We start from the raw sequence: 27418 nt of genomic DNA, 5'->3' as shown, positions 1-27418 counted from the left end.
AAGGGGGCCGAATACTTTCGCAAGGCACTGTAAGTAACAGTTTAAATGCATTTTTCCAGTGTTCATAAATCATAAGAATGGTAACCAAGGCGACAGGCGCTCCGTCACTGCACGCGTTTAAGTGTCTCGCATTTGTCACAGAGAGCGGTGTGACGTCACGGGCAGCAACTAATACTAATATCAGTGTCTTCATGTTAATATTAGTGAGAGTACAACTGGTAGTTTTAATGCTAGTGTTCATGTGAGTATTAATGACAGTGGCACTACTGATTGTTTTAGTTTTAATGTTCATATTCATGTTAATATTAATTATAATTATAGTGTTACTGTTAGAGTATTAACACTAGTAGTAATGTTAGTTTTAGTAACAGCATTGCTGTTATTATTAGTAGTTTGTGTCAGTGTTAGTGATAGTGTTACTGTTGTAGTATTAGTAGTATTTATATTTGTGTTAGTTATTGTGTATCTGTGGATAAGTGTGTTTGTGGTATCTGTGCGTGTGTGGGTGCATGTCTGGAAGTGTGTGGTGTATGTGCATGTGTGGGCTGTTAGTGTGTGAGCGTGTGAGGTCCCTGAGTGTTTGGTGTCTATAAGTGTGTGTCTGTGAGTATGCGTAGTGTCTGTTTCTGTGAATGCATGCCTGTGAATGTGTGTGTATGGTGTGTGTCTGTGAGTGTGTGGTGTCTGTCAGTGGGTAGTTTTATATTTGTAAGTGTATGTGTTGGTATGTCTGTTAGTGTGTGTAGTGCCTGCGTCTATGTGAGTATTAATGATGATAGCATGTGTGAGTGTATATATGTGAGTGTGTAAGTGTCTGATTGTGTGTATAAATGTGTGATGTGTCTGTGAGTGTAAATGTGTGTGAGAGTGTAGGTGTACAGTATATCTATCAGTGTGTGTGAATGTGTGTGTAGGTGGGCTTGGGTTCCACTGATATGTCTGACAGAAGTGACCCATCAACAGGTGTTGAGTTCCAGAGCCGCTTGCAAATAAAAACACTTTCTAGAGTCATGACCAACATCCAGAGAGCTGTGAGTTCTCTGTTTTTATCAGTATTAGTAATAATGACAGAAGTAATTCCCACTCAAATGATTATTAACCAAGACAGACATCAGAAAATATCGCCTTTGCAGTGATGTCACACCTCTTCTTCATAAATTTTCTTTAATGACAGGACATTTCTGTGTCTGAGTGTCTGCTGCAAATAGTGCGACAAGCCATTTCTCTCCAATATTTTCTGGTGCGGTTATTTATCGCATACAAAATATTATTCTCATTAAGAATATTTTACCTGCAAAGTCACAGTGAAACTGCTACGGCGAATGAACTTTTTATGAGTGAAAAACATTCAGAAGACTTAATGGCTCCAGGGGAGGCTTGAACTTATAACCTCAGCATGACTCCACTGTACACAGCTATATAAGTAACACAGACTGACTGATTGTACCACTAGACCTGTGTAAGGCAGGCTTTTACACAGATTGTAAAACTGGCACAAATGCAGGGTGAAACATGGGGTTTTGGATGTGGATTCATCTCCACATGGGGGAAAGGGATAGTAAAATATCAAGGAAAATATAAGAGAAGAAAATAAAATATATGTGCTCACTGCAAAGTAGGAAGAGGTGATTAGACAAGCAAAACAGCTTTGCAAATAATGTGAAGCGACATTGTTTTGTGTCTATCTGCTCACGAATTTCGCTTCATTTGCCTTAAGCTGTGCAATTTGTATGGTTGTTGAATGAGATTGGTTTCTTCAAAAGCCCGGTCAATTGCCAGTGGAGAGCTTGCCATTAACACCTTCATGAAGACTCCTTTAATTGTCAAGGCGCCTCCTTTGCATAGAATAGTAGCACCAACACTAAGAGAAAGGATGAGACGTGTCTTTTATCAAGCTATTGCAGTGTTTGTTTGACTGAGGATCCTCGTGTGCTGAACTGGCTCCTGGAGAAGTGTAGTGCAGTAAAAGAGAAGGATTGTGTCACTCAAGACTGTCACAGAACAGAACAATACAATTACAATACTTTTATGAGAGTAAATATTACTGGTGAAACACAGTTTTTATAATGGTGAAAACAGGAGCACCTTCTCTACATTTTTGACTGAAATATTTAAACGACAAGAAATACTATCGCCATGCAATTCATGAATGCAATTGAGCTCCTCTAAATGTTCTAGTCTGATGAAACAATGTAAAGAATTAGGTGACAATATTGGAATTAATTCAAATGCACAAGATAAAGTTTCAGCAACAAAAATGTGCTCGAAAATATTTTACAAGAAAGAAACCTTACATTCACCTTAAACAACATTCACCCTCTACGTTAGCAGAGAACAGTAGGACAGATAGTTAGTGTCACTGGACACTACGTCACAGAGGCCGATCTCTTCTCCCTCATTATGCAGGCTTACCCACTCATGATGAACTGTCCTCCAGTGATAGTCAGTTGCCATCACCGACTCAGATTTCAGACTCAGTTCATGTACATATTATACCTTAATTGTACCTGCCACTGCATTACAATAATTTGATCAAAACAACTGCTAGACAATTATCAAATATTTCCTTTCTTCTTTTAGCAGATAAAAAATAAGTATTTATTCCTTTCCTCTCCTATCAGTCTTTGCAAGCCACCCAGTTTTCTCTGAGCCAGTGTGAGGTATGAGGCAGTCAGGGCTAATGCAGCCGAGCACTCTAAAGAGCTGGATTAAAGGTCCAGACTCTTTGGGGACGTAAGTTGGAATCCCACTGCTGCCAAATATCTCCAACTATCTCTGTGTTAAGAAGCACTTAATTTTTTGTTGATACATCCCTTTGATTTAAACCAATTTCATACCAATACATTTAAATAACCACACTGTTCTTACGGCATGGCTTTGTCTGGCAAAAAAATAACATGACATCTCCTTTAAAACACACATTTTCTACAGAGGGAAAAGGAGAACTCGTGCCATTCAACCTTATAGCGTGATGTCATTTTCTCACGCTAATTTTTAGATGCTTGTGATCGAATCTATGATCCTTATGAGTGCGCTCACCCTCCATAAAGGTACCACAGATATAATGTGCCACGTTTTTAGAGAATTGCTTTAAATACAGGTCAGAAGAAGGCGACAAAATGTCCGCTAGGCAGTTCAGCGATGTCAACTGTGTTCTCTGTTGTTTAGGTGTAGAGTGCCAGCCGTTACAACCAGGAACCGCACAGTTTCAGGCATCAAAAAGACTTCCCCAAACCCTGATCCTGTCCTTACTCCGATGATGGCATTCAGACATTTTCTGCAACAAAGCGATGATATGGTCTTCAACAACACACGTGAAAAGCTTGTTCCCTACCCCTGCAGTCCTTCTCAAAGAAGGACCAAGTGTGCTCAGTGTTAAATGCACTGTTCATTATTAATAATAATAATAATAAACTTTACTTTATATAGCACCTTTAAAGGTGGCTTCTCAAAGCACTTTGCAGAATGAGAACAATACAATGAAAAAATACACAAGATAAGCAGGATGAGAATACACAGTTAAAGGAGACAGTAGATGGTGGTACTAAATACAGTAGGAGCAAAGGGGTAAAGCATAGTTTATTAAAGGCTCTTCTAAAGAAGGAGGCTCTGAGTCTGGATTTGAAGGAGTTTAGACAAGGTGACTCTCTGATATCCTTGGGGATAGAGATCCAAAGGTTGGGGGAATAACCGGAGAAGGCCCTGTCACCCGTAGAGTGTAGACGGGCTTGGGGGACAGACAGGAGACCAGAATTAGAAGAGCCAAGGTTGCGATTAGGGGAGTAGGGCAATAAGAGCTCAGACAGGTACTGAGGTGCCAAGCCATGGAGAGGCTCATAGGTGAGCATGAGGATTTTAAAGTCGACATGAAACTTGACAGGGAACCAGTGCAAGGACTACAGGATAGGAATAATGCGATCACCGACCAGGTCCAGTGCTAATTTCTCCCTTGTGGCCGCTTGTTCATTTTCGACTGTCGACTCAGAAGAAGTCCTCTATTTGACTTGATCAACACCAATCCCTAGAGGATTTCGAAAGGCTGAATCAAAATAACATGTGACTCTGGGTGGACTCCAACCCACAACCTTTGAATGACTTAATTCTATTAACATCTAGAAGTCCAAAACGCCCTCCATTGTGCCACAGAGCCAACACTTGTGCTAAAACATAAAACACCTGCAGAAAGCTGTAACACATACATATCCTTTCATCCTTAAATTGAGCTCCATAAATATTGGCAGTGATTGGCCTGCTGTTTATGAATAGTTACCACTGGGATTCACACCCAGGATCTCTTGTTTTTTAGTCAGGCACACTAACCAGCTAAGCCATGGCACCAAACATGCAAAATGTTATCTACAGTTTCAAACATCTGTGAGAAACAGGCAGCTTTGCAGTGTTACACCTGCTGGCTCAAAAGGTTAACCTTTTCAAAGATGAAGATCGGGAGAGGATTTCTTTGTCAATTCAATCAAACGTTTCAGAAATGCTGAAAGATTGGTGTGATTCATGCCCAGCGCAGGTTCTCGTTTGCTTACAAATAGAATTAATTTCTTACTCCAATCTACTCAACTTCAATTTTTGCTAATCTTTTGTTTAATTGCTTCCTACTGTATATCGTGCTGATTACTGCACTGTTCAATTTACCAGTTGATTTTCATTTCTTGTTTTGTAAGACAAAGAGGCTGTTCAAAACGTTACCTCACACTTCAGCCGCAGAGGCGCAGAGAGAGATACTACAACAGGTAACACCCCATGAGAAATATCATGAGCATCTGTAAAACCTCTCTACCTGCCCACTCCCCACACCGACGTGTGTGAGGAGGGTTTTAAAGGGACATTTTGAAGTGTAGAAACATTTTATCGTTCCGTAATTTTCTGTGCAGTTTGTTCCCCTTCAACTCTGCCCAACAACAGAGGTAATGTTTAATACGACAAGAGTAAAGGCACACTGCACATCTGCAAAAGACCACATCCGAGTTTAGTTACAGCAACATCAGAGATTGGAAGGTACAGTAGGTAGTTTCAGATCACTTTTTTATTCAAGTTTTAAGCAACCCTGAATACCTTCTTAAGAAAAATTTGAGAATCCCAGCTAAATCCAGTACGATAGCTGCACTGATCTACAGTATACAGTTAGAACACTGTTTGTGCGTTAAAAGAAGACACACTGCCCAGAGCTTTTCTAAAACAGGAATTACACATTTTGGAATGCGCCCTCCTTTATAAATTAAATAAAAGGTCTGAAGTCTGCTCCAAAGAAGAACTATATTCAGAGCTGCCAAAGAAGTTGAGATTTCACCAAGTGACAGGAAATATCTCATAAAACGAAGGTACAGTCGTTTCCATGTTGGACAAGAGCTAAAGCCCAGTGTTCTTTAATTGAGTAATGTGAGGAAGGAATGTGCTGCAGAAGGTAGTGTGGCTGAGTGGTCTAAGGTGCTGGATTTTAGGCTACACTCTTTTCGGAGGCATGGGTTCAAATTCCGCTGCTGCCAGTTTCTTCTATGTTAAGACCTTGCTAACGATGAGAACTTGATCAGTTAAGAATTTATTCAACAGTCTGTCGAGAGATTGGGATATCTTTCAAGATAGTCTTTGTCAGCTCAACATCAAGGCAGAAAAAAGCTTTAATTTGTCTTCTCAACAGAAATGCTCATTGACCCTTTCAATTTCATGCGGGGAACAACAGCTGCCGAGATAACTTTCCAGTCAGTGCGAATCGTAGTGTGCTGTCAATTCCATTTAATATTGCTTTTGTCTTGCATTCAGCTTTTGTCAGTGAAACTCGAATGCTCTGCTTTTTCACACCGAATTGTCAGCAGGAGTACAGTTTATGAAATCTTTGCACACAGCGCTCCATCAGGAATACTTTATCAAGTTTAGAAGAAATTGTGGGATTCTCTGCATGCGTTCACAACGCATACCTTAAACAACAGCACCATTCAATGGGAAATTGATTCTGCTTCTTGCTGTTGTTCCTGTGGTTGCGGTAGTTATAAAGTTGAACGCTCTTCCACCTTCTGCCATAGAATTCACTGGGTCGGCTTCATCAATTGGTTCACAAAGGTCAACTGTGATTCGGCTCCGGAAAAAATCAGCAGCAGTGTCGTTATTTTGTCAGTGGGTATGGCTGTCTTTTAAAACACAAGAAAGCTCCTAACTGGGTGTCCTGTGCTGTTACATGCGCTCTCATGTAGATTGCCACCTTTAAAGGTGCAATATAAAATAAAGTTATTTATTATAATTATTGTATAACAAGCTCAACCCCTGCCAACGATTCGGTGTGAAGAAGCAGAACATTCAAGTTTCACAGACAGAAGCAGCACGCAAGCACAACCAACATTAAAATGGAGGGCATTAAAACTGAGTTTCTCGAGAGACTGTGAAAAAGCAATTAATTCCCTTTCATTTGAAGTCAGCTGAAAACAACAAAACTACATACAATACAAACAAGAGCACATATAAAATATCAATAACATCGGCAGGGGCACATGCTATAATACAATTACACTTTATGAAAAAGGATTACACAAGGTAAATAAAGATAAGGTCCGCACAGCTTGTTCTTACATTTCGAAAGAGTCCGTAAATACCCCTTTACGTCTATTTTGAACTGTTCAAACGTAGGACTCTTCCCATATCATTTCACTTTATCTCACGTTCCTAAACGAGAATGCATCTCCTGTTTTAGAACTATTTTGGGCGGTATGGCTTATACAACACACCCACAGTATTCTAATGGTGGACTGCAGATCTGTGCTATAGTTCAGTCGAATTCGAAGGATCCAGCAATCGTACTGGATTTGACTGGGATACTGAAATGTCTCTTGCAAAACTATTTGGGTTTGCTTGAAACTTTGATAAACAAATGATCTGATCTGAAACTACCCAGCTTACAATCTCTGAGGTAGTTGTCACTAAACTCGGACGTGATGTGGCACACATGTGCCGTGTGCCTTTACTTTTGTAAAAAACTGGTATGGGGAAAAGTTTCTTAATATTTCTTTTGATTAGCATGCAAGAAAATGTGATCATTACCTATGGAATTTCCCGCCAGCGTGGAGCTTGAATTCACAATCTTGAGATTCAGTGTTCAAGAGTCACAGAAGAGGTCGGCCTGGTCTTTAGTTTGCCAACCATAAGCTCCGGCAGTGCTCCTCTGTAAAGCAGATTGTTCGGATCGGTTATGTGGGACGGCACTTCGATACTAAGATCGTTTGCAGCACACGCATGGTTTCCCCCCTCCACGCAAAAAACATAGACGAAGGAAGCTCTCTTGTCTTGGGCTGCTGACTCCCGGATTTAAAGCGCTCTGGGTGCCAGCTAAGTCTCTAACAAGCACACTATAAAGACAGGAATTACACTTTGCTCACATCACGCATGGAATGGCGAGGCTACTTGTTCCAATATTATCTAGTCTCACCTCATATGGTGCCGATTCCTGGTTTTCATTTAAGAAAGAGCACTGCAAACACCGTATACAGTGCAAAACGTGTGATGAAACAAGTCTTTTCCCCCCTTTTGTCTAAAGCAGAACACAGCGGAGTCATGCCGAGGGTTGTGAGATCAAGATTTCAGTGGAGCACTGTCGTCTACGTCTTTAGCTACATGAGTTGGACATCCTCTTGTACACGGAAAGCAGATTGAGATCCTCTGACATGAAAAGTGCCAGATAAAAGCCATTTCTCATCCTTTCTCTTAGTGGTGGAGCTATCGCATGTAAATGAGGCAACTTGCAAGGCGAGCAGGCTTGGTGCACACCGAACGCAGATGTCTCAGAGCAGTTGAGACGTGTCCAAGTGGCTGTCAAAGGACAGCACTTTGCTGGCGCCGTGGCTTAGTTGGCTAAAGCGCCTGTCTAGTAAACAGGAGATCCTGGGTCCGATTCCCAGCGGTGCCTTTCTTCCTGTCTTACTGTACAGAATGTATCCTTACGGGCAAATCCCATGCCTTTTAATCCAGGTGAATGCAAGTGTTCGTTTCCTTTCTGGAACAACTTGTATTGAAAGAAATCTATACAGCTTGCGAAAGATGAAACACAAATCTTGCTTATCAGTGAAGAAGAGGTGCTCCCAGCAGGCCAGCTAATACCAGCAAAGTTTTTTTTTCACCCTGACCCAGAGAATGGAGAAAAGCGAGGCGCCTGTGGCTCTGCAGTGTAATCAGTTTGCGAGTTCGGCGGTTAGCTGAAAGAGTGGTAAATGGAGCTCGCCCCAGCCCGTCCTTATTATTTTAAAGCGGATAAAAAATTAACTTCGCCGCCATTACTACCAGCTTTAAAAGACTGCCATGGGCACGGAAAAAAACACACTACAGATGAGTTTTCTGGAACCGAAGCAGACATTCCTTTTCGAACCAACTGATAAAGCTCAGCCAGTGAATACAGAATTTAACAGAATGTGAAAGCACGATCAACTTTGTAACTGCAACCACAGGAAAAACAGCAAGAAGCAGACTCCATTCCCCATTTAAATCTGTCGTGCGAGGCATGCTTTTTGAACGCATGAAGTAAATCCCACGATCGCTTTTGAACTTGGACAAAGTACTTCCAAGGAGCGCTATGCGCAAAGATTTAACAAGCTCAACCCCCGCCAACGATTCGGTGTGAAGAAGCAGAACATTCAAGTTTCACAGACAGAAGTAGCACGCCAGTACAACCAACATTAAAGCGGAGGGAACACTACGATTTGCATTGACACAAAAGTGATCTCGGTAGACGTCGTTCCCTGCATAACGCAAAAAATGGCAAAACGCATTTAGGTTGAGAGGACGCAAGAAGGATTTTGGTTTGTGCCTTGATGTCAAGCTGAGAAAGTATCTTTAAACACTTTGCTTAGTTTCTCGAGAGACGGCCAAAAAGCAGCTCCCTCCCTTTCGTCTGACGTCAGCTGAAAGGAGGTCTCGACAGAAGCACCTGGCAGCGGTGGGATTCGAACCCACGCCCCCAAAGAGACTGGAGCCTTAATCCAGCGCCTTAGACCGCTCGGCCACGCTACCCGCTGTGCCCTCTCTCTTTGTCTCACTACTTGCCTGGAGGAAGCCGGTTGGGTTTTGCTCTTGTCGCCCGACTTAGTGGCGTTATGACCGTGGAATCGACTGCACCTGCTTTTTCTGAGATGCTTCCCCTCTCATGGCGAGATCTCGACTTCTTTAACACCTCTGGATAAAGATCTTCTGCGAAGCAGGTTTCAGACCTCTGTGTACAGCACCCTTGATGTCATTTTATTTTTACAGCAGCCGCATCCGGAAAGTTGTGTCTTGTATTTTTTATTTGAACAATAAAACTACATACAATACAAACAAGAGCACATATAACGTATCAAGAAAATCGTCAGGGGCACATGCTATAATACAATTACACTTTTTGGAAAACGATTACACAAGGTAAATAAAGATAAGGTCCGCACAGCTTGCTCTTACATTTCGAAAGAGTCCGTAAATACCCCTTTACGTCTATTTTGAACTGTTCAAACGTAGGACTCTTCCCAGACCATTTCACTTTATACCACATTCCTAAACGAGGATGCGTCTCCTGTTTTAGAACTATTTTGGGCGGTATGGCTTATACAACACACCCACAGTATTCTAATGGTGGACTGCAGATCTGTGCTATAGTTCAGTCGAATTTGAAGGATCCAGCAATCGTACTGGATTTGACTGGGATTCTGAAATGTCTCTTCGGGTCTGCTTGAACTTTTAAAAAAGTGATCTAAAAGCTTCCCATCTTACAATCTCTAAGGTAGTTGTCACTAAACTCGGACGTGATGTGCCACAGATGTGCCGTGTGCCTTTACTTTTGTTGTGTTCAAGAGTAGTCGTTGCGTGAGCTCCTCACTGCGAGTCCTGTACTGTACTGTGATTTCGTTTAGATAATCTAGGAAGAGTACAGCGACTAGAACGCCTTGAACGTCTATCGGTATGTATATATAAAAACACTAAAGAACATGCAAAGTGATTAAATGTCTATTTTCTGATTACGTCTCGGCTTCACTTAGTGAATTCCCTTAGTGGAAGGTCTTTTCTTTCTGGTGCTGTTATTGATCGCATACGAAACCTTATTCTCATAAAGAATACGTCACCTACAAAGTCACTGTGAAACTGGTATCGGGAATAGTTTATTAATATTTCTATTGATTAGCATGCAAGTAAATTTTATCATTACCTATGGAATTTCTCGCCAGCGTGGAGCTCGAATTCACAACCTTGAGATTGGGCTGTATGTGTAAAATAAGCTTTCGCTTCTCAGATATCTCAGTTAGTAAAGCGGAAGCCTGTAGTGGAAACAGATGGGAACACTTAAGTCGCCAGTTTTATCTGGTTTGAAGAGTTCTGCTGTATTTTTGTGGTTAAGGCGATAGACTTGAAGTCCATCAGGGTCTCCCTGTGCAGGTTCAAGTCCTGCCGAGTACGGGAATCTCCTTACGTCGTTGTGTGCCTGCATAAACATGGAAACGCACTGCTCTACTTTTAAAACGCTAAGTTGCTTGAAACTGCTGCCTTGGAAATAAATTATTCAGCATCCACGAATGACATTTCGCAGCTGGAAGCAGATAAGGATGCTTATAGGGTTCGCGTGTCTTGTGTCCTACTTCCAGCCTTTGAAAACCTAATTAGTAAAGATGAAACAACCGACTCCATGGGTGTTGGTCGTGCACAAGGAGGAGCTGTGACAATAGCGGAGCAGGAGTGTGGATGGCGCAGCTGGAAACTAGTTTTCATGCGCTCCTCTGGAAGGAATGAAAATAAAAGTCGAAATCCGAAACAGTAGCAGCCTTAAGAGTAAATGCCTAGCTAGCAAGCGCTCCTAGTTAGTAAAGTGGTGTGTATCCCTGCCTATCACACGGGAAACTGGGGTTTGATTACCGACGGGGAGAGTGTGTGAGAGTTTGCGTAACTTTCATTTTCTCACATTTTCTGATGACTATTCCGAAGGGGCACCCTGTCAACTCCTAATACTTTTCGAAACCCTGCCTGTGTGTTTGATTATTTTTCTTTTTCTTCGAAAATGTTCAATATTGATCATAACTAAAGAAAATAACAGAAAAAAAGCTGGGTGACACAGGCTTCTGTTTTGATATGGCTGTACAAGAAACAGGAGGAATCTCTTCACTCCTACAGAGCATGAGCTGAATCAGGAGTGAGACATTTCGCATGTTCGTGCATATGTTAACGCATGACCTACATCGTAAAACTAAATTAAAAACTAACATTAAAGTTGTCAAAGACATTCATTTATATACAAACAAGAGACAGACATAGCATGACCTACAGTAGGCTGTTGTTTTATTGTAAGAAAAATAAGACGTACTATGCACAAATTGCTGCATAAAACAACCTGATATTTTAATTATTATTATTTTATAATTTGACAAGTGTGAGGCCCCCGATTCTGTTCCCATTATCTTCAGTCCTGATTTTTTTAAACATGATATCTTCCCTTCCTCTAGTTGAAGTCACACGATGAGAGCGATTTTTTTTCACATTGCGATCCAAACACTGACACTGACCAAACCAGAACGGATTCTGCTGGGGGCTGGAATGAGCTCATTCTCATTCCCTGTGCTGGTACACCTTATCTAATTTTTACAATCACGATAGACTTCTTTTAAATAAAGTAGATATAGCCCTGAAAAAAACATTAGCTTTATTCGTTTTAACATTAATCGATTTAGAATCTAAAATCGATTTTTTGATAGGTTCAATTTATATTTAAATTAAAATATAGCGTGTATACCTAATCATCCAACTGGCAGAGCAATATTTACGTTGCCTTCCAGAGCTTCCAGCGTGTGGTGGATTAGTATGAGCGTTTGTATGCTACTACTACAGCAGTGGCGCAGGTGCACAATCCACTTTCACACGACTATTTCAGTGTCTTCTCCTCTCACAAATGAACGGGAGCGCAGGATCAGAGTTCGAATGTTATTGATTGGTGATCGTTCAGCGGGGGTCCGGACGTGTTTGCGAGGCTGAAACCAGACGGTATCGTGTATCAGGCTCCGCTTTAAATCAAAATGCTTTACGACTACAAGAGACACGTATAGTATGAAGGATGGGAAAAAAATATGATTTCTTGGAAGAAAATGGTTTTTATTTGCATTCAGAATTAAGCGGAATTTTAGCGCGACACACAAATCCTTTGTCTTTTTTAAAGATATTATATATACGTATAATTATATATATATTATATTTTTTTGCTTAGAAATTTTGGACTGGAGGTGATGTATTACTAGTAGTGACGCTGAGTTCTCTATGGTGAAGTTAAGTCATAAGACCAGGGACAGTAGCTTAATGGATAACGCTTTTTCATCAGGAGATTGTTGGTTCAACTCCTGCCTGATTGACATGTCTCGCTCCTGATTCAGTTCATCCTCCATATGAGTGAAGCGATTCCTCCTGCTTCTCGTACAACCATATCAGAACAGAAGCCCGTGTCACCCAGCTCTGATTCAAGAGCGACTCGCATCTTCAGCCCTTTTTTTTGTTCGTGATCATTATTTTCTTTAGTTACGATCAATATTGAACTTTTAAAAAAATAAAACAACAAAAATGAAACGCAGGCAGATTTTGTAAAAGTGTTAGGAGTTGACAGGGTTCCCCTTTGGAATAGTTGTCAGAAAATGTGAGAAAAGGAAAGTTACGTAAGCTCTCACACACAGCATTAGAGATTGGAATCTGATTGTTAAAAAAACTACCCGTCTCCCCAGCATTTAACGGTGCTGTTGTTTTTATTTTACATATTGTTAGCATTTTAATGAATTGTTAAAAGATTGATACACAAATCGCAAAATACGAAACGTAAAAAACCCAACTGTAAGCATTTGACCATTCATATTCCTGAATTTTAAATCTGTGTTTATCTGTGTCCATGTGCCTGGTGCAGCTATTTTAAAAGCAGAGTCTATGATTTATTGCGGAAGCGCATTGTTGCCACCAAGGAAAAAAATCCTGAATTCACCTAATTAAGAAATACCAAATTATCACCTAATTACGAGATAGCAACGATATCATATGTGTGTATGAACAACCTGTTACATTTGCAATGGCAGTACCTACAGACTATCGAAAGGTTTGCTGGCACTGTGGGTTTAGTGTTCCTGACAATGTGCACGCTGAGAAATGCGCACGGACTGACTTTCTTCTCGCAATGAAAATGTTACCGCTTGTACCTCATGTAAACACAGTTTTAACCATTAGCACACTCATATATATCCTGAATCAAGAACGAATGTGACCTGGAATCCATTGTACCGCTTCAAACTGAAAGTCAGATATATAGTCTCAAAACTACATAACTGAGTGACTCCTGTTTAATTTTCTTTTCGCTTGCTCGATTTGTAGTACGCTCCTCAATACTTACAACCGATAAATAAAACGGATTCATGTGCCACAGCATTCTGCTGCAGGTACGGTTTGCACCGTGTATTAGGCGAACCCGAATTAAATATTTCAAATATGTGAAGAATTTCATGAAACTTGAAAAAAGAAGATCACAGCCAATGTCAACAGTTCAGAGCCTGTAGGTAGCTTCAACAGAACAAAACGATCTGATGCCGCAATTCTTTCATAGAGTGTATTGTGACACTATACGCTGTTGCTATTACTGCTACATCTGCTGCCGTTGCTTAAAACTCTACTCAGCGGGCAAGTAAAGTTGTACAAGGAATAGACTACTTTGAGCCGTCCAAATTCCATTAATTAAATTTAAGCTTTTTTTTATTAATAACAGCATTAGTAATACATTGCGTGCTCAGAAACGTTACTTATTAGCTTATGAAGCAATATTGTTTCGACAATTTGCGGTCTTCAAAACGTAAACGCTGAAGTTTTTATACTTCCTTGTGAGCAGATCACCTTTGATTTAGGAAAGGAAAACGTACTCCCCTGTTGCTTTTATTGCAATATCTGAATCGAGACCCAAGCGCTAAGAAAGCTGAATAACGCAAAAGACATAAACCCGATTTTAATTTAGGTACACATTTTCTAATGCAGCTTTCATTACAAGACAGTCTATTTCTCGAAAGCGTGTTATGTAAAAAAGAGAAAAACTAAAATATATGGATGACAATATTTAAAAGATTAAGATTTTACTTTTGAGAAATTGTCATTTTATGTATCTAGACGCTTTTCAACCGCTGGTTTTAGAACTTTGCTTTGCTTCCTGAATCATTTTCAGTGTTATAAACTGGGTGTAGACGGAGCGATCACTGTTGAACAGTTGATAGGTTGGAGCTGTTCAGACTACTCTTGTTATTCCTCAAATGCTTCCATAATTTTTCTTTCAGGCTAGGACGCGAGTGTGTACATGTGTTTGGTTTTCGTTTCACTGATTCTCATTGAAGATTTGGGAATTAACGACGAAAGAATCAGTTGCCTCGGAAAGCAGAAGCTTTGGTTCACAACGATCTTGAAGACACGCCCATGTAGTGCAGCGTGTGATATTTGTACTATAAAAGACCAAGTGCTCAAAGTGACGTCTGCGTTTACTTTAGACTTTTCATCTCGGGCGCACTTTTAGAAAGCAAAGATAGAGCAGTTGTGTTGAATCACACTATGACAGCAGAGTGGCGCAGCGGAAGTGTGCTGGGCCCATAACCCAGAGATTGATGGATCGAAAACCTCCTCTGCTATACACACCGTCAGTTTAATGACGTGAAGTTAAACTGTTTTTTTTCTCTCGTGTGTGTGCAAGCTTCACACTTACTGTATTCGTTAATCTTTACCAATAGCAGATGCCCAAATGTATCTTTGGTTGTTCTGAGATCCTTGATAGTTTCCTCAAATCCTTCAAATGAACATCCATATCAAAGCAATTATGTTTATATTTATTACAATTAAGGTACATATACAAAATATCAACGCACATTTGTATAATGCTCATTTAATGATTGTCAAGGATTGTCAAGTTCTCCAAACAAATCTGTGATCTAATTTTAAAATATTTTTGCTAAGGATACAACGGGTGTATAAATGAATTCTCCTGACAGCCAGTTGAAGATAAAATTCCACACGTGAAAATGGTTCTCTTGAACATTGACTTAGGTACTTAATTGTTTACATGTAGTTCCACACGAGTAAAATGCACATTTCCTGCAAAGATCAAGAGGGTTTGCAAAGAAATCCCATCAAGTTTAAGAAGAGATTATGGTTATAGCAGAACAATCTGAAGCACATCCCTGAGTGGGTTTGAACCACCAGCCCTTTGTTTAACAACTGCACAGAAACACACTCACATTGCTTTTTGCCATTCACACATTTGTAGTTAAAATAAAATACTGACATTTTCCTGCCAGCCAGCAGTATTTCTCCTGCACTGACCATGAATAACCAATAACTTTATTTCATCTTTTGCAGGCTGTAATCTACAGAAAAGGAAGTGAATACTTGTATTAAGCTAAATCAAGCCGACGGAAATGCACTGTCGTTGTTTTTCTCCACTTTTCGTTTAAAGGAGAAAAATCACTGTCATTTTCCTGCGGTATTTCTTCTGTCCTGATAAGCAAGACTTGTATTTTATCTTTCATAAGTTGTTTGAATTTCTTGAAGTTCAGAAACAACTTGTTCCAGAAGGGAAATGAACACTTGCTTCAAAGTAAATCAAGACGTACTGTATGTCTCTCTAGCTGCGTGTGCTCTTATCTGTCCATCTCTCTCTCCTCTTCTCTCTGGCAGTCTGTGCAGAGTATCTGAAGGGGATGTAACACCACTTGGCAAAGAAGAAAAATTCTGAGGCAGAATAAAAAAAAAACATTATTCTCTTCTCAGTCAGATTCACAGCTTAGACTCACACTCAGACAGAAGCTCAACTCCGTACTGCTCTCTATCCTCACAATCCAGAACCAGAAGATATTCAGACGATCAGTGCTGCTACATGAACAATATCAGACAGAACAGCCTGGACTCAAGTCACATCTCCCCCTTTTCTCCTTTCTCCCAGCCCTCTTAGAGACATAAAAGAGCTCCTGGTTCTCCTCTCTGTGAACTGGGCTCAGGGGTCACTGATCTGGCAGCTGTGGGCTCTGTTCCAGGGCAGAAGCAAGAAGCTTCTATTAACCCTTTCCAGGACTTCCAGCCCTTCAGTATTACTTTCTTTACTGTACTGTAAATGATATCTCCTGCCAGCCCTTCAAAGATACGTTTCCATGGGTGAATATGGTTGTCTGGGGAGTTGCGGTGTTGATCACTATTGGACTTCCCCGGTCTCAAGTGTTGTTCTTGGACACGGGCAAAAGACTCGCATTTTCGGTAAATATAAAGAGGGTTAAGGTTTCGGCTTTAGCGGAGGCAGTATTTACATTGACAATAATAAGAAGATCGTCCCTGGGTGGGCTTGAACCACCAACCTTTCAGTTAACAGCTGAATGTGCTCACCGATTGCGCCACAGGGACTGACGAGAAATGCTCTACTCCATTCGCACCGTTCCACTCAAAAAATAAACATAGCTTGCATTTTCTTGCCAGTCGGCAATATTCCTTCTGCTCTGATAGCCAAGAATTAAATTTCATTTTTCACAAGCTGCATGAATTTCTTGAAAAACAAGTTGTTGCAGAAAGGAAATGCATTCATGCATTAAACTAAATCAAGCCCTGTGCGGTTGTCCAAGATGGTAGTTTCTGCACAAAAAGACAGGAAGAAGGTCACAGCTGGGATGTGGAGCCAGGATCTCCAGTTAACTAGACAGGTACTTAAACTGACTCAGCTACGGTGCCGGCAGAATTCTCCTTTTTTACAGCTGCTTGGACACACCGCTCTGAGCCATCTGCGTTCAGTAAGCCCTGAGTCTGCCGGCTGAGCAAGCTGCCTCCTTTACACGGAACAGGAGCCCTGACCATAAGAGAAATGGCTTTTATTGGGCACTTTTCATGTCCAATGTGCTTGACATCTCCCAAGGGCGACAGAGTTCATTTATGACACTTTTCCTTTCTTTCTTCTTTCTGTACTCTTTGATGAAACTAAATGAGAAATCATCTAAGGGAAAATGTATTTTTTCATGGAGAAAACATGCACCAGGAAATGTTGTGTTTAGAAGAAGTGAGTTAACATGAAAAGTTACCTAATTTACCGGAGCAAATGCTCACCTAGCAAGATAAGCTTTACTACTAGAGAGAAGTAGAGTGAAAGACGTGATCATTTCACGCCGTTGTGGAACAAAATGCTTTTTTTGTCAAGACAGAAATCCAGGCTGCTCCAGGTGAGGTTTAAACTTTCAGCCTCGGCATGACTCAACTGATTATGTCATTTTATTGTACATGGCCTGAACCTGGAAGAAGATTGGAAATCAAGACGTTATGGTGTTGTTTTAATACTTTCCTACTCTTTTTTCTTGGGATTCTAAATCAATTAGAAATTCAGAGCGACACATAAAGGCTTTGTCTGCTTAAAAGTACTGATTTTTTAAAACTGATAAAAATGTAGAAAACACGGTTCTCACTTAGAAATTTAAGATGGGGGTGGGGTATTACTAGTAGCGGCACTGAACTCACCATGGTGCAATTCATTTACGTGACGGGCTAGTGGTTTAATGGATAACGCGTCTGATTTTGGTTTATGAGATTGTCGATTCGACTTCTACCGGGGTTGTGTGATTTAAATCAGGCTCCTCAGAAATAGATGTCCGTTATGTAAATGAACCGCACCTGAAAAGCAAACGTTGGGTCTGGGTTCCTTTCTTTCCTGCATGAAATAGCATGAAATAGCAAATCGTTACAAAAAAAAAACACCAACTAATGTCCAATAGTCCAATAGTTAGTCATTTAAGTAAACATGAATATACTGTAAGGTCTTGGTAAATGGGAGTGGATTTCAACCACAATTAAAAAAGGGCAAATTATAATTACAGGCTTCAGACACTTTTTCATACAAAAGTGACCAAACACTCCCTAACTTTCAGGTTTGCTTGAACCTGTAACAAAAAAGCAGTCTGAAACTTCCATTCTCTGATGTCACTGTCTCTAAAGTCAGACGTGATGTTTCGCGGACGTGCAGTGTGCCTTTTCTCTTGTCGTGTTCAAGATGAAACGCTGCATAAGCTCCTGACTGGGTGTTCTGTACTGCTCTGTTATTTTGTTCAGATTACCTAGGTGGTGTACAGCTAAAACCCAACTGTGTGGTATAAATTCCGGGTTCAGCAAAAGCAACCACATCAGCTGACCTCAACATGATTTGAACACACAACCTTTTGATCAGGAGTCAGATACGCTACCATTGTGCCACAAGGTCACTCATGGCTAGTGTTTTTAATTCACCCAAAGAGAAAAATCAGCGTCCCTGAAAAAGATTGTTTTCATTCTCTCCTGTGAGGAGCGCCGCTCTTCCAACGGGGGTCTCTTCTTCCCAGACCACAGATTATTCTTCCCGCCCGGCTCTCTCACGGAGAGCAGACACACCGTCTCCACTAATGTGTTTACTACATCTATAGATCTGACCCCCTACAGCCCCGATATTCCTGGACAGGATATTTACCACCAGCCTCGTGAACTTCTCATCTTGACCTCTCCCAGGAGGAGCATAATTAACACAGAATCCTCTCTCCATTTAGCAAATAACACAAAACACTGTTTACCTGCAAGACAGAAAACCAGGCTGCTCCAGGTGAGGCTTAAACTCACAACTTTGGAATGACTCCACTGAATATGTCATTTTACATGGCCTGAACCAGGAAAGAGATTGGAAGTCAAGTAGTTATGGTGTTGTTTTAATACTTGCCTACTCTTTTAATTTTTCAGTCAAATCTTTTATTTGGGAGTACTTTCAATGGATGTTAATCCTTGTCCCGATGGACGATTCTCGGCCATGGTGCATCTTGAATAATGTTCTTATAGGCTTCAGTTTGGAAAAGTGCGCTCTTCAGAAGCTACGAAACCGCTAATGGTTACATAACACTTAATGCAAAAGCAACGTTCGGGTTTGAAAAAGAATATTACTTGCTATAAATACAAACACTGTTACAGGAAGCGTGTTAGGGCTATTTTAGCTTAGATCATCAATTCATCTTAAATTCTTGTCCATCTATATCAACAGCGTCATTGCTACTGAGCGCTAAAGGCAGGTCTTGGCAATACAATCTTCTTTAGAAAACATTTTTAAAACTATTTCCACTACCATACGTGAAGTAAAAGATTCCGATTGCACGCAACTAATAAGTCATCTTTTCCAGGGACGTTGTATCTAGATGCAAATTACAATCAAACATTTATCAGCTTTAACATTTTCTTTCGGATCCACAGGACGATCAGCATGAGCCATCAAAGAGCCTGTAGCGGCAAGCAGTTTAAAAGCACACAAGTGATCTGTCTTTGGTCAAAGGAATTGCTGGAGCAGTAGGACGCAGAGCAATATCTAGCAGCTGCAGACGATGTTCGGGGAAGAGAGATTCTGTTTTCAGCAGAGGGAGTGAGAATGAGCTCAGTCCGGCTCCCAGCAGAATCCATTCTGGTTTGGTTACTGTCAGACTGTGCGTCTGAGGCTCTTTGGCTCACATCTTGTGATTTCCATGAGAGGAAGAGAAGATATCACTTTAAAAAAAAATCAGAACTGAAGATTTGGATCCGGGACCTCATACTTGTCAAATGATTAAAATAATATATCAAGTTGTGTTTCTGCAACATATCGTGCACAGTATGCCATTTTGTTCTAAAAATACAGTAGATTGTACTTAATAAAAATGTACAATTCACCGCTGGTATAAACAGATATGTGCTGTGTTTGCCTTTGTTAGCATTTGTTTAAAAAATAAGTTCAGAATAAGATAAAAAACACAGAAAGCACAAACGTAATAATATAATGATACAAAATCAATACCAAATCATAAAGCCAATTAAGTACCTATCCTTTGAAAACAGTGACATTTGTATCTACTTTTGAATTACAAATCAGACAGCGTAGTCCCTTAATTCAAAGATCAGATCTTGGCCAAAACAAGACAACCAGATGTTAGCTGAATTCGGAACAACAGCCTCTGCTTCATCGTTTATTGAGCTTTTGATCAACGTCTGAGTGAAAAAGATTCACTATTTTAACTATTTGATTAAAGTTCACAAAAGCACCTTCCTTCGAGCTGGAGTCAAAACAGCGACTTAAGGATTCCTAAATGTTTCTAATACAGTCAGCCGCGCTACCAACTGAGCTATCGAAGAGATCTAAAGTTCTCCTCTCTGGCACATATTGCCAAATGTAGTGAAATATTCCGGGTACTTAAATTCCAGTTCGACATCAAGTTTCCAACTTGTTTCCTTAGTCTTGTTTACCTTGAATTTAAGCCACAAACCAGGATTCTACTGTATAATCTTCCGGGGATGTTACAAAATGTTTGATGGGGCATTAATCATTACAGGCTTTAATTCACTCCTTTTTTTTTCTCGATGCATCATATTAAACATTTCATTTGGATCGAGAAGAGGATCACCATGAGAAACAAAACAAACTGTTTGATTCCGGCTTTATTGGGAGCTGTATCACAGCTAATGCATGTAAAGCCTTCAGTATGCGATAGTGAGAGTTCAGTTATGCCAGGGAGTGGGAGTGAAGAGAACTGAACTGAAATTTAGTAAATTCATATTTAAATAGAGTGTAAATCATCAAAGTGTTCTGTCACTTAAAACTTGTTACAACACTACCAGGAGTGGGGATTGAACCCACATGGACATTTGTCTATTGGATCTTAAGTCCAACAGCTTAACAACTCGGCCATCCTGGTCTACGGCTAGATACCGTTCAGTTGTTTAACATTTAAATATGATTCAACAATTAAAAAAAATTAAACCAGCGCCCTGTCACAGAAACATACCCCGGTCACCCGCGCAACAAGCAGGGGTACTCGGCACTATACTAACGAGGAGCACTTGTCTGGAGCTGAGCGTGAGCTCTGTTTACGGTCAGCAGTCATTTCCTCTTTTCCAAAGACATTTTCACCTGCTCTCAGTAATTAATGTCGGTTTGAAGTCTGTTCCTGTTGTCTCCACTCTTGACAAAGAGCAGCCTTACGTAGGAGACTCCCTCTCTCAAGAAGTTTGCCATCACCCTGCAAGAGAGAAGAGCCAACAGCTGGGTAAACAGCTTGAAGTTCGAAAAAGATGTTGGCACGCCTGTAGTGTTTACACAAAACCTCTTAGAGTTGCGAGAATACTTCCTTTGTGTATAAAATACATTGTGAATGCTTTCTCAGCCTTTACTTTTTCGTTTTTATGACATTTTTTTACCAAGCATGAATATTCTTTTGTCCATATCTCCACAATGGAAGCACAGAACGCCTTCAAACCAAATGCATTTTAAAGACCACGCCTTGTGGATATTTCCACAGCCTTTACATCAAACTATCAGTGAGCTAATTATCTTTTTTTAAACCTGCTGTGTGCACACGTTCACAACGCGAGAAATACTGTTCAATACGGCTTCGTGCGAAAAACCCATATATGACCATAGGAAGCAGAACAGCGCAGTCTCCAATTACCCAGACTGTAAGCATGGGAATAAAGCTTTGTTTAATTTCTGAAACCCTTCCTTTACGTCCTGTTTTCATTCAGGTAAGGGTAAACTATATTCACAATACTACTGACAGCAGCAAGATTAAAATATTCTTTACTCAGCGGCTTATTAAAAACAGCTCCCATGATGTTCATACCGACTTTTTACACAGAACACTGACACAGCTTTGTGTTCTGAATCTCTTTTTCTTATGCTTTTATTTAATGTGGCACAATGCACTGGGATAGGGGTATTCTGTTCACAAACCAATAGCATTTAAACCAAAGCACCCACAATGCTGAAAGTAAGTGTTTTGCACACTAAGCAGGTCCTCTGACTTTTCCCAGCTTTGTTTTGGGTTGTGGAACCTTTATTTTTTTATGATTTTCTGAAGATAACACTACAGGTAATACACTGGGATAGGTGGGTTGACTTCATGGCTCAATAGCATTCAAATACAACAGCCACACTGCTGAAATCAAGTGTTTTACACACCAGACAGGCCCCCTAACCTTATACAACCTCGCTTTGAGTTGTGGAACATTTCTTTCAAATCACTTGGGTTCATCAATCATTTGATCATTTTTCAGCATGGAATAAACCTATTACTTGTGAACTTGAACTTGAACTTGAACTTTATTGCCATATGTAACCGGTACTGGTACAATGGAATTCTTACTTACAGAAAGTCTCTCGATTGTAAAACAAGTGTAAAAAACAAAACAAAGTGCAAACAGTGCATCAAGACAATGTACAAACAAACAATAGACAATGTGCAAGTAAACATGTAGACAGTTTGAATGTAAACAACACAGACGTGTAAACAATGACTGGAGATGTGCAATAGATAAGAAATCATAAAGAGGTAGATGGTCATGGTGTAGGTGTGGTCCGAGGGGGATGGCTAAATGTGTTCGCCAGTCTCACTGCTTGTGGATAGAAGCTATTGAAGAATCTTGTGGTAAGTGTCCGTATGCTCTTATATCTCTTGCCTGAGGGCAGTGGGGTGAAGAGCTCCTGCCCGGGGTGGTGACTGTCCTCTGTGATGGCCAGAGATTGTTCCTTGGAGATTACCATCTGCTGATAAGATATGATCACTATATTGACCATATACAATTTCTTGCATAAGGAATTCATATTTTGCATACACCGATCCCCCCGGAGTCCCAAGTGATTCTGGTTTTGGAAAGCTAAAGGACAATGAACTTCACGATACCAGGGGGACAGTGGGTGGTCATGTCTCCCCTAAACAATGTCTCTTGTCAGATTATGATGTCAGTGCATTTAATAATGTTGTTGAACTCTCTTTAGCCCAAATACAGAGGAGCTCAGACCCAGAATGTTACACATACTGACAGAGAGTGATCTCATTATGTGTGTTTGGATTTTAACAACTATTATTATTGTTTGCTAGAACCAAAACAATCTATGTTAGACATTTTCATCTTCAGCCAAAAATACAAACCTGTGTACGTAGTGTGGTGCAGGTTCTTGTCCAATCCTGCTCTTGGTCCAGGTTGGAGTCTTGTTAGCTGGTATGGATGGGTTTGGGGGTGTTGATACCAGAGTGGTCCAGGAGGGGGCTGCAGGTGTCTCGGGGGCATTCTTGTTTTTCTATGAGTTCAGGTTGATTCTGTTGGTTCTGTCACGAATCTCCCTCACGCAGGCAAGCGTTCCCGCATTCCCTCGAGCTCTCCCCATACCAAACGTGCACGCGTCAATCAGTCCTCTACTTAAACCCTCATCTGTCCCCCGGTCATTGCTCACAATTGAGATTCTCTCCCGAAGCTTACCTACTAACTACACCTTTGCCTTACTACGACTTCTCCCCTGGACCTCGACCCCGCTTTTCCGACTACCGCTTTAGCCACTCGATTTTGTACCTTCGCCCGTTTTACGCTTTCTCGGATCCTGACCCCAGCCTGTCTCTTCGCCTCTGCCTACCGACGCAACTTCTACGCCTTCCCGGACTCCGACCCCTGCCAGTCCCTCGGCTACGCCTTCGCCCGTCGATTCTGTGCCTACGCCTCTACTACGCCTTCCCGGACTCGGACCCCTGCCTGTTTACTCCGACTACGCCTGCGTCTCGCGCCAACCCTACCAAGGGCACCGCATTGGATCCCTATCCTCAGCAGTCAGCCCCTGCGTGACAGGTTCTGAGTGTCTTGTTTACATCCGTTTGTGTGTATAGATGAAAAAGCTATTGAAGAGCACCCCCACACCCCCCACCCATCTCGGTGGAAGTTGCCATGTTCAAAAAATCCTAAAAAGATAATTAAAGTTGCACACAACAAAGCATGACTGTGAAAGGTCAGGAGGCCTGCCTAGTGAGCACAACACTTGATTACAGTAAAAAAATCATTAAAAAATAAAGAAATGTTCCACAACTCAGAGTGAGGTTGTATAAGGTTAGGTGAAATGTCAGGTGTAAAACACCTGGTTGCAGCACTGTGGCTGTTGTGCTACAAAATAAAGAAAGGGGCCACAGCCACAGCAAGGTTGTATAAAGTTCGGGGGGCTGTCTGGTGTGTAAAACACTTGGTTTCAGCAGTGTGGCTGTTGTATTTGAAATGCTATTGAGCCATGAAGACGACCCACCTATCCAAGTGTATTACCTGTAGTGTTATCTTCAAAAAATCATAAAAAAATAAAGGTTCCACAACCCAAAACAAAGCTGGGAAAAGTCAGAGGACCTGCTTAGTGTGCAAAACACTTACTTGCAGCATTGTGGGTGCTGTGGTTTAAATGCTATTGGTTTGTGAACAGAATACCCCTATACCAGTGCATTGTGCCACATTAAATAAAAGCACGAGAAAAAGAGATTCAGAACACAAAGTTGTGTCAGTGTTCTGTGTATAAAGACGGTTTGAACATCATGGGAGCTGTTTTTAATAAGCTGTTGAGAAAAGAATATTTTAATCCTCCTGCTGTCAGTAGTATTGTCAATATAGTTGACCCTTTTTGGAAAGCTTTCTCAGCCCGAAACGCAAGCGAGACACCAGAAGGGGTGTGTGCAGGTTTCCGTAGTGTAGCGTCTATCATGTTTGCCTAATATGTGAAAGGTCCCTGGTTCAAAACCAGGCGGAAACAGCCTCTTTTTGAGTTCACAGAGGTCTTGAGCGACCGGTCATTTGTTCCCAGTGTATTTCTGGTGCCTTCATGCACTCTTGTGCCAGGACCTGCAAGAACAACAGAAAGATTAGCATCCAGTGGGGGCCTCTTAGTGAGCCCAAGATCTCATCAAGAATTGGCTCCAGCAACAGGGCTGGGCGCATTGTTCCATTCTCCGACCACTCTCGGTGTAAACAAGTGCCTCCTGGTCTCTGCTTGAAATGCACTTTCCTGCGTTTGCTTTGGTGTAACTGGCTTCCCCTGCATGGGCGAATGTGAAGAAGATCCTTAGTAAGTCATTGAAGAAAACTGAGAAGAGGTTGGAGTGGCCTCTGTCGTTCATCAACGATCCCGTCAGGCAGTACTCCTCTGCAAAGCGCCGTTTGTTCACATCGATTGGCTTTTTTTTGCCTTCATTCGTGCAAGTAGTAAAAGCAGACGCCCCTATTCTGCCATGACCTGGATTCGAACAGGGGTTGTTGCGGCCACAACGCAAAGTACTGACCACTTTACGATCACGGCGAGTTACCGATACACGCATGGCAGGGCGGAAAAGGCTGTGCTCTCTTCGTGTGACATAATTCGGAAAAGTCCTGACGTTACATTTCAACTGAGCCCCAGTATACATCGACCCTTCAACACTCTGAGTGACAACTCTCTTGCGTGTTTTCTCATATTTATGTAGTTTGCTTGCATGATGCCGAGAACAGTGTGGTTGTTCGCTGCCATATGGTCTAGCGGTTAGGATTCCTGGTTTTCACCCAGGCGGCCCGGGTTCGACTCCTGGTATGAGAATGTGTCGGTTTTGCCTCCTGCTTTCCAAAAGATCAGCACCGTGTACGAAGGAGCCGCATTAAAACCACTCAAACATGCAAAACGTGCGAGAAGAGGGGGCGCTTGTTTCCAACCGAAACTTCTCGCGTGTGAGACGAGCTGATCATCGCTGTGGGAGGGTTACTCTGGTAGACAGGGCTGACCTTCGGCAATAGGATTTATACTCTCCAAGATGATATTTGCACTTTCTGGAGAGGTGATTTTCTCCACTTCAGTAGCCCGATTTAGTTAATTGCGTGGAGAGGGCTGTAGAATGTGGCGCCGCCTTTCCTGCTCCGTCCATGACAGGCGTGCTGGTCTCTGGAGAGAGAGCACGGTCCATCAGCGCACTCCAATAAAGGCACTGGAAGCAGCTGAATCGCATTGGCGAAGCTCAGCACTGGGCCGCTGGGCACATCTTACCATCGTTTCCATAGTGTAGTGGTTATCACGTTTGCCTCACATGTGAAAGGTCCCCGGTTCGAAACCGGGCGGAAACAGACCAGACTTCTCTTGTCGCCACGCACAAAAGGGGATTGGGGATTCGCCTAGTGCTGTGATCGAACAGACCCACTCACCTCTTAGTGTGGCAGGATCTGCACAGTGCATGTCGCAGCGCATCCTGCTTTCACTTCAATACGTGTCCTGATGTACCCCGGTCTCCCGCGTAACAGGTGGGGACAGGTGACAGGTCCTATACTAACGAGGAAGACATCGCTCTCTCCGACCCCCGTGAAAAGGTGCACGACTATAGTGCCTTTAGTGTAAATAATGTTCAATCTGAAATTAAAGAATTATTATTCAAATGATTGTTTAGGAATTGTATGCTAGAGCTTAAAAAGTATGTTCCAAGGTGCTAAATTTGTGTAGGTAACAGTTTAAATGCATTTTTCCACTGTTTACAAATCATCAGTATGGTAACCACAGCAACAGGCGCCACGTCACTGTCCACGGCTAGGTGTCTCGCCTTCGTCACAATGAGCGGTGTGACGTCACGGACAGCAACTAATACTAATATTAGTGTCTTCATGTTAATATTAGTGTGAGTGCAATCGGTAGTTTTAATATTAATGATAGTTTTCATGTGAGTATTAATGATGATAGTGCTATTGATTGTTTTAATGCTAGTATTCCTGTTAATGTTAGTGATAATTACAGAGAAAAGGTTAGATTATTTACACTAGTAGTCATGTTAGTTTTAGTAATAGCATTACTGTTATTATTAGTATTATTAGTGTAGCAGTATTTTGTGTCAATGTTAGGATGATAGTGTAAGTCTTAGTGATAGTGTTACTGTTGCAATATTAGTGGTATTTGTATTAGTGTTATTTATAGTGTATTTGTAGTTATGAGTGTATGTGTCTGTTTGTGTGTGGTGTTTGTGAGGAGTGTGTGGTGTCCGTCAGTGTGTGAGTGTGTGTTTGTGAGTTTGTGGATGTGTGTCTATAAGTATTCGTATTGTCTATGTGTGTGTCTGTGAGTGTGTGTAGTGTCTGTGTGTGAATATTTGGATGTGGGTCTTTCAGTGTGTGATAATGTGTGAGTGTGTGTGCATATATCTGTCAGTGTGTGTGAGTATGTGTATAGGTGGGCTTGGGCTCCACTGCTGTGTCTGACAAAGGTGACCCATCAACAGGTGTTGAGGTCCAGAGTCACTTGTGAGCGCTTCCTGCTTTCACTTCAATGCGCGTCCTTATGTCGAGTCGTGTGCCGTGCAGAGGCTCTGAAAGCGAGAGCAATGAAAAGGTGCACGGTGCTGTGAAAGAAGACACAGAGAAGTGAAAGGCAGTCCTTTCTCTAAGGAGGTAGAAGAAGAGTGACTCCCCGTCGGGGAATCAAACCCCGGTTTCCCACGTGACAGGCGTGGATACTCACCACTATACTAACGAGGAAGACATCGCTCTTGTCGACCCCCGGCATCGTGTCCCGACCCACCGTGCTGGAAGCCGACGCGTGCTGTGATTCCTTTACGGAGCAGAAATGACAACCGAGGAGCCGTGAGATAATTCCAGCATTTCGCAGCAATTC

The 27418-nt window shown here is 41.6% G+C and overlaps 1 protein-coding gene and 3 non-coding genes across 4 annotated transcripts in view; 2 read left to right on the top strand and 2 right to left on the bottom strand.

Moving 5' to 3' along the window:
• The window catches only part of LOC148666845 (zona pellucida sperm-binding protein 3-like), a 779162-nt gene that overhangs the window by 320504 nt on the left and 431240 nt on the right, over positions 1 to 27418 (top strand). The gene's annotated exons all lie outside the window — the stretch shown is intronic.
• On the top strand, positions 7830 to 7903 carry trnat-agu (transfer RNA threonine (anticodon AGU)). Its single transcript has one exon. It is a non-coding gene; the product is annotated as a tRNA-Thr (tRNA).
• On the bottom strand, positions 8919 to 9000 carry trnal-aag (transfer RNA leucine (anticodon AAG)). Its single transcript has one exon. It is a non-coding gene; the product is annotated as a tRNA-Leu (tRNA).
• Positions 16319 to 16392, bottom strand: trnan-guu (transfer RNA asparagine (anticodon GUU)). The gene has a single exon. It is a non-coding gene; the product is annotated as a tRNA-Asn (tRNA).

The sequence above is a fragment of the Lepisosteus platostomus genome, chromosome 5 (genome assembly GCF_059453375.1).
Source record: "Lepisosteus platostomus isolate fLepPlt1 chromosome 5, fLepPlt1.hap1, whole genome shotgun sequence".
NCBI lineage: Eukaryota > Metazoa > Chordata > Actinopteri > Semionotiformes > Lepisosteidae > Lepisosteus > Lepisosteus platostomus.
The sequence above is the reverse complement of the archived record's forward strand: the minus strand, read 5'-3'. Positions and strand labels throughout refer to the sequence as shown.